The sequence below is a fragment of the Chelonia mydas genome, chromosome 1 (genome assembly GCF_015237465.2).
Source record: "Chelonia mydas isolate rCheMyd1 chromosome 1, rCheMyd1.pri.v2, whole genome shotgun sequence".
Lineage (NCBI taxonomy): Eukaryota > Metazoa > Chordata > Testudines > Cheloniidae > Chelonia > Chelonia mydas.
This window is the reverse complement of record NC_057849.1, coordinates 272,803,581-272,821,954: the sequence shown is the minus strand read 5'-3', so window position 1 is coordinate 272,821,954 and position 18,374 is coordinate 272,803,581. Positions and strand designations below refer to the sequence as shown.

The following is an 18,374-nucleotide window of genomic DNA, read 5'->3' as shown; positions in this document are numbered from 1 at the left end:
CTAGGCAGAATGCACTCAGTCTAGATGGCTGGCTGGGAAGTTAATGAACCATTAGGAAGAACAATAGACCTTAGGAAAAGCTTATCTCCCACCTTGGAGCTTTTCTGAGGACACTGTAAACAGCCTCTGACTCATGGCTGCCAGGACTCTACAGGGACAGGTGACCAGGTCACCTGGTACTGGACTCCATCTTGGAATATCAATGATTTTCCACTGACTGGCAAGGGAAGGAAGCGTGGAGACAAAGGGTTCCCGCCATATGCAAAAGATATTTAAGGAAGGAAAGTGAAATCATTGAGGGTCTTCACTGACTCCCCACCTCAACGAGACTCTTGGAAACACCTGAGGAACAAGGACTGAACTGGGAGAAAGTGCTGGACTTAGGCTAAAAGCAATTTTTAGCCTGTGAAAGTAACACCTGGGGCTTTTAAGCTGCAAGCAAGTGCAGCTAGCCCCTTAAGAATCTCTGCAGCCTGTTGAATCAACATTTAGGGAGAGAATTTACTACTCATATCCAATTTCTTTAGTATATTAAGCTTAGGTTGTGTTTTTGTTTATTTGCTCTGTAATATGCTTTGATCTTATAATCACTTAAAATCTATCTTTTGTAGTTAATGAACTTATTTTATGTTTTAATCCAAACCAGTATGCGGTTGACTAAAGTGTCTGGGGGAAAATCTCAGCTTGGTTACCACAAGTGTGCATGCTCCTCTTCACATTGAGGGACCGGGTGTTAAACCCATATACTGGCCAGATTTGACCAGGGCAGGAAGGTACTGCTCTGGGGACCCAGGATGGGAGGCTGGTTATTAAAGAGCCTGCTGTGACTGCAGCTGGGTGTGTCCCTATCTGTGTGAATGCTGGTGAAAGTGCAAGGTTACAGGCCTTTGCAACTTGTCACAGCAACGCAGTGTGAGAGAGAGAGACCAGGCTGGTGAGTCAGAGGGCTCAGTGATATCCCAGTTCCAGGTGGCACCCCACGGCGAACCTGTCACAAGTGCCTAATCTAGAAATGGACTGTGTTTGCATTATATGTTGGAAATAAATCTCATGGGCTCATTTTTGGTTTATCTTCCAAGTAGTAAACTCCTGAATTTGGCATTACTGCCAGATAATCTGCTGTTCAGCCACATTAGGCCCATTCCTGGTTACCTTCTAAGAAGGCTGATAAAGTCATATAGTACTGACTGATAGGTAAATTTAGACCATGTCACTTATATGTTATCTAGCATTAAGGAAAAATAATTCCCCAATAATAGTTCCCCAATAATAATACCATTACAAATAATTCCCCAATAGTTCCCCAATAATAATACCATTACAAATGTAGTTAGGAGGTAATGACATTCCAACACAAGATACTATAATAGACCCAACATTTCCCTATAACCATTTTAAATCCTTCACCAAACTACATTGCTTTTGGGGTACAAGTCTCGCTTACGGACCCAAAAACATCTTTGCACTAAGACAAAATCCAGGGCCTATCAAATCTGTGTACTACCTGTATCATAGGCACCAACTCCATGGATGCTCCATGGCTGGAGCACCCACAGAGAAAAATCAGATTGTGCTCAGCACCCACCTGCAGCCAAGCTCCGCCTCTCCCCTCGTGGGAGTAAGGAGAGTGGTCACTTTAGATAAGCTATTACCAACAGGAGAGTGGGTTTGTGTGGGGGGGGGGAGAGAAAACCTGGATTTGTGCTGGAAATGGCCCACCTTGATTATCATACACATTGTAAGGAGAGTGATCACTTTAGATAAGCTATTACCAGCAGGAGAGTGGGGTGGGGGGAGGTATTTTTCCATGCTTTGTGTGTATAAAAAGATCTTCTACACTTTCCACAGTATGCATCCGATGAAGTGAGCTGTAGCTCATGAAAGCTTATGCTCAAATAAACTGGTTAGTCTCTAAGGTGCCACAAGTACTCCTTTTCTTTTTTCTGAATAGATACATTCTCTAAGCAGCCTGGCTAGACAGCTTTTTTCTGCTGGTCCTGCCCACTTAGGGGGGGTTCACTGCCACCCATTCCTGCTCTTTCATTAAGAGTTGTAGCAGCTTTGCACTGTCTTCCACCATACCAGAGACCATCACCAATACTTAAATCCTTTTTTTAGCATTTAAACTTGAATCTGGCTCAACAATCCTTTTCAGGCTTATCCGCTAAGATGTATATATTAATATATGAGTGCAACTTTCTGGATATGCACTGTTTTCCAAGCGCTGTCAATTATGTAGTATGAATAAATAATTAAAAAGTGATGGTGCTGGAGATTTTCACAAATAGGGAAAAACATGCACAAAACTTATGTAGACTTGCATACAAATTTGAAAGTAAAATAAACATAGCTGACCCAGAAATCCTATAGCTGTAATCACAGCATCAGTCTATATGCAAATATATATGTAAGGCAATTTTAGTTTATAAAGTACAGTAGAATATTATTACACTGATTGATGTAACTCAACAGCAAAGAGCCATAGAAAAGATCTATTTTGACATAAAGTAAAACATAATTGTTTTTAGATTCATAGCTTTCAAAAGGGAACATACTATCATCTGAAAATATATAGATCCCAACACACCTTTAATGGAAGGTGTATTGTAATGTATTTTATTTCTTTTTTATTTTATTTTTATAGTTTATTTTGTATTTAATCAAAATTAAAAGCATTCATCAAAAAGAATGTGAAAGAGTCTAAATACACTAATTAATACATTCTATTTATTTGGTTTCAGCCTCATTTGGACATTTACATAAAGGAAACAAAGACAAAATGAAGACATCACATTTTAAAGCTTTATAAAAGACTAGCAACAAACACCAAATAGAGCAGAATTTCTCGTTAGTTTGAAAAGTCTCAATTATAATATAATACACTATTCCTACACATTCAAAATAGAAAAAAGAAAAATGGAATTAATTTCCTTTTAAATTCAAGATTACTCACTAACAGAAGTAAGAGATTCGTGTTCTCAGAGCTCAATATTCCTTTCAGGAGTAGCTCTATTCATAACTTTGAAGAGTTAGGAAAAGGTGGAATGCATGGTGTGAAAGGATTTATGGAGTTCATGCCATATTCACCTAACTTTGTGAGAAAGTGCCAGAACAGTTTAAAGTCCAGTCTGCAAGGTGTTAAGTGCCTTCTTCTCCCATTCACAAAATGTCCCATTGACTCCCATGAAGGATCGTGTAGTTCAGGAGATAAGATACTAGACAAGTCGTCAAGATTCTATCCTCATTCTGCCACTGAGTGGCTTTCTGACCTTGGTCAAGTCACATCTTCTTGCTTCAGTTTTCCCATCTGTAAAATGATGATGATGCTTACCCATCCCTGAGATTTATGTGCAAAAAACTGCAAAACTAAGATGAGGATGCTCAGCACCTTACAGGAACCTTGCAGGAGTCGATTCAAATATAGAGCAGGACAGTGGAAGCTGATGCTGGGAGAGGAAAAGAAAAAGAGCAGGAGTAGAGGGCCTTGCTGATCTGAGAAGAAGTAGACCAGTGCTGCTGATAGGACCTGGGGGAAGATCTGAAGGACATCAGTTCTGACTGGGAAATAGGAATGGGTGGGGAAAGGTAGTAGGATTGATCCAAGTTTTGGAGGCAGGCTGTGATTGTGAAGAATGGCTAAGGTTGGTGAAGACCTATTTGCAGGCAGCTGAGAGGAAGAGCTACACTATGTTACCATACTCTGTTTAATAGACACGAACTATTGCTGCAATGCAGCAGCATATTCCTTGCACTGTCTTCTTCCAGCCAAGTGAAGCCTATTGTTACCCTTCTGCACCCTATAAGATGGAAAAGTATAGGAGTGGCCATTACACTGCTCCTCAGTAGGAGCTGCATGTTATAGCATTTTGCCCCAGTTAATTAATGTAGTTATGCATACCAAAAAGTTAATACAAGTTTCCCATTATAAAACAGTTATACAAGTGTACATTAAGAACTTTAAATCTGTTAGGAAAACATGGTGTTCTCAGTTTCATCCATATTGTCTCTAAGGCTCGACTCCAAAAAATTATCAACCAGTGTGGTAGAAACAGACGAGGACTCAAGCTGCATCTGACTTGAACTTTCCCTTAGGAAAGATGTGAACTCATCCATATAAAGAGGGACCCAGTTCTATGTGTTCCCTTGTGATTCTACCTGAGATGTGCAGGAACATAACATAGAAAATGTGACATTACAATCTTGCTTATAGGCTCAGAAATGGACCTTTGGTTTGGAGGCATGAGAAACAATGAGTGTCTCCCCCTGAAATGCCCCAACCCCAATTAAATGTTTTGACCCTGGGAAAATAATTTAAAGACTCAGGACCAAATTTACCACTCATGAAAGTATGTGCATATCTTTTGACTTCAATGAAGTTATGCTTTCTTATTTTAAAAGTGAATATAGCCCTCAATTCCTAATAAATGCTCTTCCTGGGATCTCTCTTAGAACAAGGACTTCTTTCACAATCTCAAATACAAGCCAAATAAGTCCTTCATTTCTCCCTCCTGTTCTCTCATCCCGACACTCAGGTCCATTGGAGGATTCTGAAACTTTTGGACAAGCAATATGGCTTAGCTAGGGGTAGAAACTATTCTTCACAGAATCGTCAGACTTCAGTAAATATTTGTTGACAGTTGGTTCATTAACTCAATGACAACTTTCTCCTTGCAAATCAGTGGCACAGCTGGGACTTATATTTGGGGATCTCCAATCACACATCTGGGGAATATCTAAGATTATTTTATTTTGGAATTCTTGAGTGTCATTTTTGTTCTGCATTTGTAGGTTGTCTCTAATAATCATCTCAATTGAGGCCTGAACAGATCCTAATTTTATCTCTTGTGCCTCTAATCTTCTCATCAGATTCTATAGACTTCTCATCACTTGTCACTGTGACATGCAGAGATGCTCTGTAGTGCCCCCTTCAGGACCTCTCCCCACCTAGTCTGCAAAGTTCTTAACTGGCCTGCTGGTTCCTGAGCAGTCAATATTTTCTCCTGGCCCTTGGAGGACTGGCTTGTTGATCGTCTGTTCTTAGAAGATTTTCCTTGGGCTAGGAGTTTTGGGCACTGATGCCTCCAGCAGGGGGCAGAGAAGGCCTAATAAACCCCATCACACACCTCCACCCTGAAGAATGGGCCTATTGACCCAATCTCCCTCCTCTGCAATAATGCCACCCTCCCAAGAAAAGAAATCTGCATTCTGATGCTGTGAACCTGGCTGGTGTACACAAAAGGCATAGCGTTCTAACTCCAGATACCATCAAGTAATGCAAGGTTTAGTGTCTTTCATTGACTGCCGCCATTTAAGCGGTGCCTTCTGGGTTTCATTTGGAGGGTACCCCTCATTTGGGGACTTCTCTGGGAGCCACCTGGGCCTTTTCTAGTACCTCAAGTTGACTCCTCAGGAGGTTGGGGCCAGGCTTCACCAGACAAGGGCCATTCACTCTGGCTGGACCAACCTGCTGCCATAAAGTCCTCTGTGAGTTGAACTGTCACCGTGCTGAGATTGTATCAGCATACTCAGGTTTGGATGACAGTTGGCAGAATGTTTGAGCACCAACACCTCCAGAATCTTGGCTGGAGGGTGGGATGCCAGCTGGAGCTGGTGGGCAACTCAATCCTTTAACCACTAAGCCACAGCCTGGGGTTGTGCCCCCAGTGGGAAATCTTCTGTCTAGAATCGTCTTAGGCGATGCCCCTTGTTGGTCAAGAACAGTAGCTTTCAGGGTACCAGAATCCTTTGCAGCTTCATCATCTAAGGCCATGTAGGCCACCTGGGCTTCCCCAGCCAGAAAAGGGGCTAGTCGTGTGGCTCATGTGGCCTTCTCCCATTGTGTGGCAGTGCCTATGCACTCAAACATAACAAGATATGTCTCAGGGTTAGCAGCAGGTCCCAATTTGGAAAGGACAATACTGGGGCTGGCTGAGTCACTTCAGAGTGGGAGCAGCTGGTGATCCATTCCAGTATTGCCTCCTAAAACTGTTACTGCCATTATTGCTTGCTTGCTGCTATTGGGTGGCTCGCCGAGTCTCCTGCTGGGCCTCTGCCTAGACCTGCTGCTGCTGAGCTAGGAGTTGTGTGATCTGCTCCATAGTTCCCCTTTACTAAAAAAGTCAGTCCCACTTCTGGGTCCAAGGGTGTGGCAGGCAGGGCTGCATGTGGTACTGCAGCTACTCCACACCTTAGTCTGCAAAGTTGGCCACCTACTTGGGGCTGTAAGCTTGGCATCAAGCTCTAAACAAAAACAGCAACTCATGATTTGGCTGTCTGCACCTTTAAACAAGGAGGGGGAAAATTCCTTCAAAATGCAAATGCTTAGTTGCAGTGCTTAGGGCAAGGTCTTGGCATGGTTTCCCGGTTTGCCCTGATGAGCTCCTCCTCTGTCCCAATCTCATCCAGCTCTGCCCTTGAGCAAAAGCAAGCTAGCCTTCTTAACTGATCTGCTGGTTCCTGATTGGTATTTCCTTCTGGTCCTTTCAGGCCGCTGGAGAACTGTCTTGTTGGTTACCCAGTCTGAGTGGATTTTCCTTTGGTGGAGAATGTTAGGGCTCTGATGCCACAGCAGGAGGGAGAGAAGACCTGATAGACCCCATCAGTGACCCACAACGCAGAGTTACTGAATGAGTCGTGCACCATGTCCATTTTTTCTGGACACAATCTTTTACAGTTTTACATGGGGGTAGTTACAGATATTTCCACTTTAGATGCAGTGAAGACTTCACTTGCTTTGTGATTATTTTCTATGGGTATGTCAGTCAGGGCCAATTGTTTACTACCATAAATTCATAGATGCTGGAATAGGGTTGCTGCTGCACCCCCCTGGCTTGAAGTGGTTTCCATCATATACAGGGTTTACAGTTCAGTTCAGTGACTCTCAGCACCCGCACTATACAAATTGTTCCAGCACCCCTGCTTAAGTCCCCATAACTCCAGTTATAACTGGGAGGAGGCAATGGATAAGCAATAGTGAAAACATCCACCAGGCCAACACAAGGCACAAAGGTAAGCAAATTCACAGAGATTTTCCTTTTTCTGCCCTAATCATGTATTTGCCATTACATTATGATCAAGAGTTTATCAAAAACCCTTACTCCTTAAGTCTTACTTAAGGTGGCAGAGGATATAAAGATATTTTAAATATTACAAAGGGCCAGATTCACAAAGGGATCTAGCTTCCTAACTGCCACTTTAGGCACCTAAATCCCAGATTTAGGTACCACTACTATTCCCAAACCCCTTTTTCAGCTGCAATCTAACCTCACTCATCACCTATGTTTTTCCAGCAAAACTTCCCTAAACACCTATGTCCCTGCGTTTGAGCATGTGCACTGCTGCCTTATTCTAGACATCCAGATTCTTAAGCCCCAGTGTGATGCACTAATGGCCTCCTCCGTCTTACTCACCTGGGGGGCCCGATCCTGTAGGTGTGCAGTTCCACACAAAATGACTTCCCTCCTAACTTTTAGCCCAGTGTTTAGGGTACTCACCTGAGATGTGGCAGACCAAGTACAGTGAGTTCTGCTGCTATTTGGTGGTGTGGGCCCAGGTCTTTAGAACGTTGGTATTCAGTTATTATTATGGCAGTTTGCTAAATTTTCCCTGAGGAATACAAGTGAAAAAGGGAAAAGGAGTTAAATCTGTATGAAATTTCAGAGGACAAAAGAAAAATGTACTTCTCTAGCCTGGGTGCTTCTCTGTGCAAAACTTCAAAGACCTGCTGCAACCAGTGGATGTGTTAGCGTTTCTAAAAAAAGCTCACAAGAATCTTTTATAACAGAAGCTACTAGGCCATGTAAATATAAGGATTGTTACCAAGTCTGATTATAAGGACCAAAAGTGCTAAAAGCTTGCATTAAGTAAAGCAGTTTTGTCAGCCATCTTAATTCACTCAACTGTAAGTAACTTCATAGTAGATTTTATAGAACTTAATATTTAATTGGTGAAAAGTTCAGATATTCTTTTGCATTAGAGGGGATTAAAATGAAAAATGTAGTAAGTGTGGACAAAATAGTCTCCGTAACTAACCAAAAATAATTTAACAACATGACAGCACCTTCAGGAAACTATGTAGTTGCCAAATCGCTTGCCTGAAAAATTGCTACTGATACTTATGTCATGAGATAATTACCAAAAGAAGAGGATGACAAAGAGAAGCCTGATAGGAAGGAACATGAAGGAAAATATTTTACTTTAATATTAAAGGATACCAACATTTTAAAATAATTTAAAATACAGAGAACAAAAATTCAGACAGGAAATAAGGCATACGTTTTTTACAATCAGAGTAATTAACCATTTGAACAACTTACCAAGGGTTGTGGTGGATTCTTCATCACCAACAATTTTTAAATCAATACTGGTTATTTTTCTAAAATGAATTATTTGGGGGAAGTTCTATGATCTATGTTATAAAGTAGGTCAGACTGGATGGTCCCAATTGTCCCTTCTGGCCTTGGAATCTATGAATCAGCTGTATTCTGAAAAAGTAACTTGGAATTGCATCAGCAACTTCTTAATTCCACTGTTGGTGGCACATCTGAACTTCTATGAGTGGACCCAATTTTGGATTCTAAGACCTAAATCAACAGGAAGGCTCCCCTCCCCTTGTATTTGGAGTGTAATATTGAGCTCCTAGGGAGTTGTGTGTGTGTAAGGAGCTATTTTCTTAATAGCACCAATGCATAAATTCAATCCTTCAATAATGGAGTCCAAAATGGAGAAACCCTGATTTGGGTTTTCTAACATTTAGTTAACTAAATTTTCTTTTTAATGCAGAAAAGATCCATACAAATGGTTGTCTGGGAAGTAAGTTGCAACACAGAAGGATTTGGGGGAAATTGTGTCATTTTTATCAAAGGGAGAAAGTTGTCTGGAGAACATATCTGTGTGCACATGCATAACGGCTGATGTAACACCTGACTCTTATGAAATCACTAGTGCTAATTTATGCATTTTTGAGGGGAAAAGAAATTGGGAGAAACCAGCATTTATATTCTCTATTAAAAATAATAATTGCCTCCTAAGAGGAAGACTGTGTTTTGAAAATAGTTAGGGTCTCCTATAAACCAATGCTACTACACTCACTGTGATTGATATGTAGCAATACTAAATACGAGATGGTCTAAAATGGCTGATCCACACGGTAATATAAAACTTTGACTGCAAAATTTAACAAATAGCATTCAATTCTCTGCAATAGAAATCCACATTCCTTTGCATCCCTAAGGGCAGGGAGGCGATGATACCTTTTAAAAATCCTATGTGCTTCCTCAACCGAAACAAAGTATGGCAGAGAAATGCTGAACCTCTCTGCCTGGCTGGCAGTTCATTCTCATCCTAGCAAGCCCCAAAGGAAAATACTACAGGAGCATGTAGGCAATGAGGAGGGTTATCAAAGGAATCCGACAGCGCAGAGTCCAAACACAGCATGAAAATTACAGGCGTGAATCTCCCCTCTCTCTGAGATATATATTTTGTACATGAGTGCTGGAGAGAGGGGATGAGCCTTAAAATGCGGGGGGGGGACCCAAGACCGAACAAGGCTGGGGAGAAATCCTCATTAACATACCCACCCAAACATGGCTGACATCACAGTAGACCAGCCTTGCCCCCCCCCCCCCCCCCCCCCCCCCCCCCCCCCCCCCCCCCCCCCCCCCCCCCCCCCCCCCGCCCCCGAGTTACTCCAGCCAGACTGGGATTCGGAAGGCGGGGGAGAAGGAGGAACACGCACTGGCCATGACCATTGAATACACAGAATGAGACAGCATCCGGACCTCTTCTTCCCCACCACCGCTAAAATGATCTTAGATCCAGGCCCATCCACCCCGTCTCCAAAATAATATGCCAGTAGCCTCAGCTGAGCAGATCCTGCCTTCTGAAGATATTTCCCTAAACCTCTCCTCCGTTCGCCGCCCTCCCGTTAGAGAGAGAGAGAGAGAGAGATGCAGATTTGGGAACGGCTACAGGCGCAACCGGCGCTATTCATCCTCTTTCATCCCCCAAATAGCTTAAACGATTAAGATCAGGCAGTTTCCTCTTAATAAGCCTTGAAGCCACCGAAATAGCTCCATCCAGAAAGGCAGATCTCCAGATTAAATGCTCCCTTCCCTGCGCTGCAGACACACCAGCAATGAAGGCGTTTTACACAACCCGCGGGACCTGAACGAAATGCTTTTGATCCACACCAGGAGAGGAACTGCCCGCCAAAGAGAAAGAAAGGAAGAAAGAAACCCAACCCCACCGAATCAAAGCACCAGGCGGCTCTTTCCATCTGGCCATACTGTTGTTTCCCCAAACACGCTTCCCTCCGAACAGGCGATGTTCAGTGACAATGCCCCTGGCTTCTACGAGAGGGGAAACACCGGGCGGAGAGAAACCACTTCCCCTCCCAGCGCACACAGATAAGCGGGCGGGTCTCTCTTTACACCCCCAGCGTGAGCTCTCCGGTGCCCACGAACCCCACCACCGGCAAACGGTGCCTCCCGATCCTGCGTTTCCTTCCATCCCGCTCTGCCAGACCAGGACCCACACAAGATGGCTTGGGAGCACTAAAGCCGAGAGCATCCTGTGGGGCATCCTGCTGATCCCTCTCCATCCCGCTCCCCGCGCCCCAGACATGCCCCCTTGCCCGGCGGTGCGGCCCCCTTACCGACCTTTCTTTGGGGCGTCCCCCGGGGCGAGGACCTGCGGCGGAGGCTGGCTTCGCCCTGTGTGCTTGGAGTGAATGAATGAGCGTGTTTGTCGTAGGGCTTGTGTGCGTGATGGAGAGCGAGATGCAGGCGCACATGTGCCCAGCCCTCTATGCAGCGGCGGCTTAAAGGCGGACACAACAAAAAAAAAAAAAAAGAAAAAGAGAAAACGAGGGGGGGGGGGGCGGCGCCGGTGGAAGGAGGGAGGGCAGGGCTGAGCAGGGGGAGCCGCACCTCCCTTGACGCAGAGGAAACTCTGCGACACCCGCCCGCAGTTGCATCCTGGCTCAGCCAGCGATGGGGGTGATGGGTGTGGGGAGCGGAGGGGTGGAGCCGGGGCCCAGGGCTCCATTCCACAAGCGTGCCGCTGCCTGGTGGTCTTTAGCCCTGTTTGTTTAAGGCTTTGCTTCAGCTTTGTGTTCAAGAACCATCAGCAGCCCCCAGCTGGCCCCACCCTGGCTCCTGCGCTGGAACGGCCCGTGGCATCCGCAGTATGCTCCTTGCCCTGCCTCACAAAGGCAAGAGGCGCCTTTTTCCACCCTCTTCCCCTCTGCTACCACCACTGCACCCCTAGCGCACGCGTGCGAGGTATCTGTCTGCCCAAGGGTTGTGGGAAAGTGAAGCAGTTACCGCTCTTACCATGCCCTTGGCCCAGGCCCAGCGCTTCCACTGCAGCCCGGCGGGATGGAGAGTTGGGATCTATAAGGCAGTGGGTGGGAGGGGTGTGTGTATTTGTGTGTGTTTTGTGGTTGACATGCTGATAGAGAAGGGTGGGCACCCAGGGGTGTAGAAACACAGGAGTGAAGAGCTAAAAAGTACACAGAAGGGAAAGAGGATGTGGAGGAGCTGAGCTGGGTGGTGCAGGAGCCCAGGAGTAGGTGAGGAGCCCAGCTGTATTCTGTAGAATTGGATAGGATGGAGGGTTCAGGGGTGAGGAGTTGTGCTGGGAGTTGGGGGCAGGACAGTTAATGGAGGAGTGAGGAAGAAGAGATCTCTGAGGGATGGGAGAGTAGGAAGATGGAAGAGTGGACGTGAGGAGGTGATTTGGGAAATTAGTGAGACGGAGGCCTGGGAATGAGGATCTGATCATGAAGAGCATACATTTGAAAAATTGAGATCAGGAGTAACAATGCATGAGTCCTGCAGCCATCCTGTGGGTGACTTCGAAAGGACTGCAAAAGTTTGGAGAGGAGACATTTCCTTGTGCAACCTTAATTCTGTCCTCTTGTGCATACGCATTATAATACAGTTTTTACTTATGTGATCACATACTGTTTTTCCCACAGGATGCTTTGCTTCATTCAGTACACAGGACAGACTGTGTTCACTTAATGAGCAGTTATGGAATATTTTGTTTTTTCATCACTGTTCAGTGTGTTGTCCTGGGCGTTATCTACTGTACACTATTCAAACTCTGTTATGAAGATCAAATTATTAATTTCCTCATGGGCTTTTCATGGTGTTTTTCAGTATAGTATCTGAGTGTTCCACAATTAATTTATCTTCACAACACCCCTGTAAAGTGATAGGGTGGTACCCCCATTTTACAGATGGGAGCTGAGGCACACAGAGATTAAGGTAAATATATCCATTAATTTTGGTTGTGCAATTTGAGACACCTAAGACTCGACTTTTCAGAGTACTTAGCATTATATAGCACTTTGAAGCACAGCTCTCAATTACTGCAGTGGCATTTGTGAGCACACAGCACTTCTGCAAAAGTCAGACCTCAGGATCTCAAGTCAGGCATCCAGAAAATGAGGAGCACATAGGTAGTGACCACCTCTGAAAAGCTTGGGTTAAATGACTTGTTTAACATCACACAGGAGTGGCAGAGGCAGGGACAGAATCCAGTTCTCCAGGGCAGTATCCAACTGCTTTGGCCATGAAACCATCATTTCTCTTCTCTTAATCCCTGCTTTATTCACTACACACCCTTCAATTTCTGCAACAAATGAGGAGAGGCCCTACAAGTGACAACCTCCTTTATTACATAACCCTGATTCATCCTTGCAGCAAGACAATTCTATACGCTGAATAAGGCAGGAGTCCTGTGGAAAAAAATCATATGTGATCATGTTACTAAAGACTATCACAAGGCATAAACACAAAGGGGATGAATCAAGGTAATACAGACAACTTTAAATCTAGCATTTCCTAACTTTTGAGTGCTTGACTTTGCAACCTTAATTGTGTTTTTAACATAGTTTTTCTGTGTAATTTCCTAGGTTTTTAAAAAATCGTATTGAAAAAATAGAAATTGCATTGTGTGGCATCATATTGACACCCACATCAGCAGGGTTGGAAACTTTACCTCTGCCACTTGAGCTAACTGAGCAACTAATAGCAATAGTATGTGGTCATCCTTTATATGAACTAGCACAAGTGGGGAGTGAGACACATACTGTGCCTGTAGGTTTCACTGACAATGGAGGAATGATGAGACTCAAGAATCTTGGCTTCCATTCCAAGCTTTGGAGGGGAATGTGCTCCAGTGTTCACAGATTCTTCTGACCATTTCCCCTAAGCTCGACCCCTTCTGCCCCATCCCCTCTAACTTGTACCTTTCCTAGTCCTGACTGTCTTCTACCCCAGGATCCTTATACCACGCCCATTCTCATTGTCCACCTAGTCTAGTCTTCACTCCTCAGGCTTCTCAAACCAGACCCAGTCTCCTTGCTTGGTCAGTCCTAGTCTCCCCTTTCAGCTCGCTGTCAGAGTCCAAGTCTCTACCCCTCCCCACACTTAGTCCCAATTTCCCCCTGCCATCCGAACACCTTGTCCCTAGTCTCCTTGCCCAGCCAGTACCAGTTCCTCCATCTGGCTCCTCATCCAATCTGTCTCTCATCTTCCATCTCAGTGGCTCACAGTCCCAGTCTCTGTCCTTGAGCTCCTCATCTGATCTCAACTTCCCCCTCAACGCCTTCCTGGATCCTTGTCCCACTCAATCCCAATTAACCCACACCTCTTCTCTGTGTCAAATTTGTTGCTCCTCCTCCTTTCCCTTTCCCTCTCCCACTGATTCCTGGTTCCAGTCTCTCGTGCTCCCTCCAGCTCTCATCCAATCTCAGAGTTCCCACCAACAACAGCCAACTGGCTCCCAGTCTTGTTTTACTCACTGTCTCCCAGTCCCTGTCTCCTTGCCCAACTGGTTTCACCCTCTCTTCCCTCCAGCTGTTAGTCTCCACCCCGCCAAATCCCACAGTTTCACTCCCCCACCCCTACCTCCAGTCCCAGTCTCACCAGACTCCTTGTTCCAGTCTACTCCTTTCCTTTTCCCCGGTCCAGTTTTTGTCCCAGGTGCATTTGAGTCAGTTTCCTCCTCCATCCAGTGTGGCAGCAGATGGATCATTGAGAGCACAGGAGAAACACGTTCCTGCTCTCAGTTCTAATGCCTGGCCCGACACTGGCCCTGAGCAGCTGGGAGCAGCTTTCACAGGTATGGCTACTCTGAGCCGTTATAGCCCTGGGCTGGAGAAAGCATGATCAGTCACTCTGTGAGGACAGCGCATGTGCAGTCTGGTCAAACACAGGAGCTGTGAGGGCATGGAACATGCTCAATTACTGTGTGGGAATAGCACATGCATAGTTTGGTCACCACTTTATGTTGTGAGAGGCTGAAGCATGTTCAGAGAGGGTGGGATCTTCTGAGATTTTAGCTGATAAGCTCCAACCAGTCTCTACTGAGCATATGCAAACTGTGATTTTTCAAATGCTTATAACTTGGCCAAATTTGGACAGATTTTCATGGGTACAGCAACAAGCACATCCATGACAGAAAGGAGACCCCACTGCCAAAATTAAAAACATGCTCCAAAACAAGGAGCTCTAGAGCATTTTTTAAAAAAGGTTGCCAGACGTTTTTAACATGGGGAAAATAATATGATTTTCTCAGTCATTGTTCTCGGAAAAATCTGAACCACTTTGTCTGAAATTCTCCCGAAATATTCAGCCTGGGGCACATACCTGGCTTGGAAAACTTCAGCGTGAACACTTTATGTTTGACAAAGTTATAAACAACAGAAAACAGGATCGTATGGTGGGAAATGTTGGACAATCTTAATGACATTTAGAAAGGGCTGCCTATAGCGTGTGTGTCTGTGTGCATAATTATTGCAGCTACTTAAACCTGACGTATACAGTGCTATGTTTTCTCTAAGTGGAATCTTCTTTATTCTATTTTTGAAAATATCCTCAGAGGCATTTTTTCTCTATCTCTAACTCTCCTTTTATAACTTTTATTTTGCAAAGTGACTTACAAATTAAAACAAAAACACCAAAAACATTTTTTTTTTTTTTTAGTATTTTTACAATGCAAGAACTAGTCAAATATTTTTCATTGAAAAGGATTATAAAGTTGCTGTTTCAGGGGTACTGTGTTGGTCAGAATGTTTGAATGGAAACTTAAGTCAATTTTCTTACCTCATTTTCCAACAAGATGTTGTCATGAAGGTTTTCTGTATTTTTTGCTGTTGTTGATGGCCCTCCTCACTAAAGATTTCCACAATCCACATCTAAATTTAATTATCAAACAAATTACGTACATGTTTTTGTAACCCTCTCTGGAGTTGGTTGTTCCTGACATATTACCCTAAGCCGCTAAGGGACTTGCCCCTGGAGTACAGCAGCAATGGCTACAGAGCTCAGGACTCAGTTTCCCAGATAGCTTCACTTACAGGGAGGCGACAGAACAAGCTGGAAGCTACTACCAGAATCAGTCATAAGCCAGAACTCAGAGACAAATGGTTTGTTTTTATTTTGGGCTTTGGTTGTTGTTGCAGTGGAGAGGAGACTGGAAAGGGGAGAGAAGCATCACGGCCTGGGAGGTCCCCATTAAGCTTCCCATTTCTACCCAAAGGGAAACTTTGAACTCTGTTGGTGGTTACTGGGTCATTGAAGGGTGTCAGCCTGGTGGAGACCAGCAACAGGGGAGGCCAAGTCAGGGTAGCAAGAGCCAGACTAATTACCTATACTCCAAAACAGTGTGATGAGATCCCCAGGGTACAACCTGGAACTAGGGTACTACTGTGCTCCCTTAACTCTCCAGCCAGGGCTATCTCTCACAATTCTTTGCTAGTGACAGGCAGCAAACCCCTCCAGGTGCTGTTATCACTCAATAAAATAGCATGTAGAGCCCCACACTCAGCTAGATTGCATGAATGCTCCCTGAGCTACTCATGAATCACACAGAGAAATGCACCAGCCTTGCACCCCAGAACTGAACCGTCTTGCCCTGATCTGAAGCCTGACCACTGTAAGTTTATTACTCAGTCTGCCCCTCCCTTGATATGGAGAGGGCACACCTCTAAACTGAGCTGAGATTTCCCAAGTATTTTACCCAAAACACACTGTTTTAAGTGAAATATAAAACAGATTTATTAACTACAGAGACAGGTTTTAAGTGATTATAAGTGACAGGCACAAAAGGTCCAAAATAGTTATCAAAGAAAATAAAAGGTAGGCACAGAGTCTAAATCTTAAACCTTATTAGACTAGGCAGTATTTGGATCAAGCAGTTTTTCTCACCCCACTGGATGTTGCAGATAGGTTATAGTTTAATACACAGACTTCCCCTTTAAGCCTGGGTCCAGTCTCCTCAGATCATAGAATATCAGGGTTGGAAGGGACCTCGGAAGGTCATCTAGTCTAACCCCCTGCTCAAAGCAGGACCAATTCCCAATTATTGCCCCAGATCCCTAAATGGTCCCCTCAAGGATTGAACTCACAACCCTGGATTTAGCAGGCCAGTGCTCTAACCACTGAGCTATCCCTCCCCCCTTTGTCTTCCCAGCGTTCTTGTTGCTTCCAGTGAGGGGGAGGAGAAAGGTGCCCAAATTATGCCACTGTCCCTTAATTTATACTCTTGATCCATGTCCCTGGAAAGAAACTATCCCAGACATGTTCTGGTGGGCCTTGCTGAGTCACAGGATTGAGTAATCCCTATTTTATGGTGCTTCTCTTACAGAATTGTAAATCCCTTGTTTACAATACCCTTGCTGATTAATGGTCATGTAACACTCGCCTGGGTGTGGATTACCCACTTTGTTGTCACTGGAGAACTAGCAATGTGGACTCCCAAATTTACAACATATTCCAATAACAACCATACTACAAAATCTCAGAACTTCATACACACTAATGATATACATATTTTGACAGAACAATGTGTTTCAGAAGATCATGATATCGTACATAGCATGCTTTGTATAAAATATCACAACCATATATGAATGATGAATATGAGGATTTCAGGATGCTACCTTGGGGTACAGCATGTCACAACCAGGGAGCCTCAGGATACACTCCTTTTTGGGTGAAGACATTGTCAGAAATCCCTTGTCTAATTATGTTGTTTATGAGTTTTACATCGGACAATGATTACAGTGCTGCATCACCCAGGAAAGAACTGATTCTCACCTCACTATCTGCCTTGGCAGGTTGTGGGAGGGAGCTGAGTGATTTGGACCTGTTGTAAATATTGCGGGGGGAGGGATTAAGGTATTATTGCTATTTTATTATTCTAGTTACACCTATTCTTTCCTTATCCATTATCCTTTATTCCTCGAACCTAATAAAGTTCCCCCTGTTGCACTGTTACTTTGAGGATTGTGATAATTATTTTATTTCTTGTGTATTGGGCTACACTCCTAGTATATTATTTGGTAGTAGACATTTCCCAGGGACCAGCACCTCTTGTGTTCCATGCACTAGGAGGGGTTATCCTTGGGTGGAGGCACCAGGTGCCAAGACAAAGTACCCCCAAGACTCATACCCCTGAGGTGAGAGGAGAGAAGCTGTTCTAAGCAGCAGGCAAAGCAGAGGTGGATTAAATTTATTGGGCCCTGGGCACAAAGAACATTTGGGTCCTCCACATCCCTCTCGCCACAGGGCCCTGCCCCTTACTTCTCCTCTCCCCCCAGAAGCTCCATCCTCTGGCCAGACCAGAAGCCAGAGTAAGGAAGTAGTAAGAGCTTTCCAGGGAGTCTGGGCTGTTGTGGGGAGCCCTGGACCCTCCTCCTACCTTGAGTTCTGCACCCCATGGGGCAGGGACATGGCCTGCTCTCAGGCATATCAACCCTCCAGCCTAGGGCAGGTGAAGGGCCAGGAGTTCTCCACAGCAGCCCAGACTCCCTGTGTGTCTCTTACCATGCCTGGCTCCAGCTTCCAGCCTGGCCCGGGGGAAGAGAGGAAGCAGGGGTGGGACCACAGTTCCAGTACTGGTGTCCCTCCACTTCTACATGGGTTCTGGTGCTCCTGTGGGGACCCCCAAATTGACCGGGTCCCTGGGCACAGGCCACGTGGACCCATGCATTAATCTGCCACTGCAAAAGGGAGAAGGCCAGAGCCACACTTTGAGGGCTGGGGTTCCATTTGATTTTATAGAGATTGAACCTTATTTGAAAATTCAGTGAAAGTAATCCCGCAATCTAGATATTTTAAGATTTTTTTCTCATCTGTCAAATTTTAATTCAATGTTAACTTCTAATTATGACTTTGTTCCAAACTCCATTGTACCATGTGCTAACAAAGGGGACTCTTTCCTTTTTTCTAGTTCCCTACTAATAAAAGTAATATTCATACTAATAAGTATGCTAAGAAAGATTAATGTTCTCAAAAGACCACACAGTTAATTCTTAGATTAAAAGGCTCACAACTGGGTCCTTTTGAAAACTACATCCA

The 18,374-nt window shown here is 44.6% G+C and overlaps 1 protein-coding gene across 3 annotated transcripts in view; it reads right to left on the bottom strand.

Moving 5' to 3' along the window:
- The window catches only part of SLC6A15 (solute carrier family 6 member 15), a 55,253-nt gene extending 44,259 nt beyond the window's left edge, over positions 1-10,994 (bottom strand). Inside the window, exons 1-2 of one of the 3 annotated variants that reach the window (XM_027831736.3) lie at positions 10,659-10,946; positions 7,494-7,605 (exon numbers count right to left, since the gene is read on the bottom strand). The gene's annotated coding sequence lies outside the window, so the exon portion shown is untranslated. Of the gene's footprint in view, positions 1-7,493; positions 7,606-10,246; positions 10,354-10,658 lie in introns of those variants that run through there. The other 2 variants (XM_037885676.2, XM_007069602.4) reach the window with 2 other exon arrangements.
- Between the last annotated feature and the right edge of the window lie 7,380 nt (positions 10,995-18,374).